Here is a 1,532-nt window from a genome sequence, read left to right on the forward strand (position 1 = left end):
TGCCCCGGGGGAGGCGGGTCTCTCTCTCTCTCTCTCTCTCTCTCTCTCTCTCTCTCTCTCTCTCTCTCTCTCTCTCTCTCTCTCTCTCTCCCCAGGGTGGAACAAAAGGCAAGGGTGCTTTCCAGCGAAGGGTCAGCTGCGGCCTCCAGAACGCGGGGGCTCTTGCTTTCCAGATTCGTGGGAGGCGATACATAAAACCATTGTCTCCCTTCCCAGCGGAGCAGGGCTTTCTCTCTCTCCCGGCGCAGCGTTCTGTGAAAATCGAAACTCTGCGCTCTCCTGCAGCTCGTGCCAATCAAAGGAAGACTTCTAAAGCCTCTGAACCTCCTCTGAGAAGAGAGACCAGGTCCACAATTGACTCCTGAAGAAAATATATACAAGGGCATGCACACACTGCTCCCTTTGGGGTTGGGGGGGGCACACTGAATACTGTGGGATGGATTAGGGCAGGGATGGCCAACCTGTGCCCCTTGGGATGTTATTGGGTGTTATTGCTCTGCAGCGCCAGTCATTGGTGATCATTGGCCAGGCTGGTTGGGGCTGATGGGAGTTATGAGTCCTCCAACATCTCGAGATCGCAGGTTAACCACTCCTGGTTTGGTTCCCATCCCCAACAGCCTTGAAATTAATAAACATGCATTATTTCTAAATAATTGTATCCTTCGCTGATAAGTGAACTGTATCAGAAGTGTATAAGACTATATTGCAAGAAGCCACAAGTGTTATTAGACTCCCTAAGAGAACTGTGGGAACAAGTCTTAGAGGCTGAAACTGACTATAAAGTTGACTATAAATTGTAATTGTTTCACTGGTGATCTCTTAATTATTTTATACAATTAATGTTGTATTTGTGTTGTTCTATTACATGTTATTGTTATTGTTTGTACGCCGCTTTGGGATTAATTTGAATGGAAAGCAGTGTAGAGATATATAAACCAAACCAAATCTAGAGCAGGATACCATTCCAGTCCGTTTCATCCCAAGTGAGAGAGAAATCATGCAAATTAATTCATAGATGGTACCTGGCTCCCCACAGTCTTAGCAGAATATCAAGTACTGATAGCCTACTATGCTGGAGAGGCTGTGGAGTCTATTTCCAATTTCCATATGTTGTGGTCCTGTGAAATTATAGAAAAAAATATTTTATGAAAAGGGACTTAACATGGCTCAGAAACTAGACCTAATTCCCAGGATAGCATTGCTACCCATATTTGATGAGGGAAGTCAAAATGTAAAACATTATGGTTGGGGTATTTCAATACTATCTGATATTCAGTGATATAGATTGGTCTTGTTTGCTGCTGTTATTTCATTCTGTAACACTCTATATTACACACCCTGCCCCCTTTGTTACTTGCCTGTTTCCCCCCAGTGTCTACCTGTTTTTGTATGTAACAATTTTGATAAAAAGTTTGGGGGGAATGATAAAAAAGGATATTAAAATTCTTACTATCTGGAGCATGCTTGAAGCTGAAAAGATATAGCTAGAAGGTAGAAAGATTTGAGCATGGGTGGACAAACTAAGCCCTGGG

Source organism: Lacerta agilis, chromosome 17, assembly GCF_009819535.1.
Source record: "Lacerta agilis isolate rLacAgi1 chromosome 17, rLacAgi1.pri, whole genome shotgun sequence".
In the NCBI taxonomy this organism is placed as follows: Eukaryota; Metazoa; Chordata; class Lepidosauria; order Squamata; family Lacertidae; genus Lacerta; species Lacerta agilis.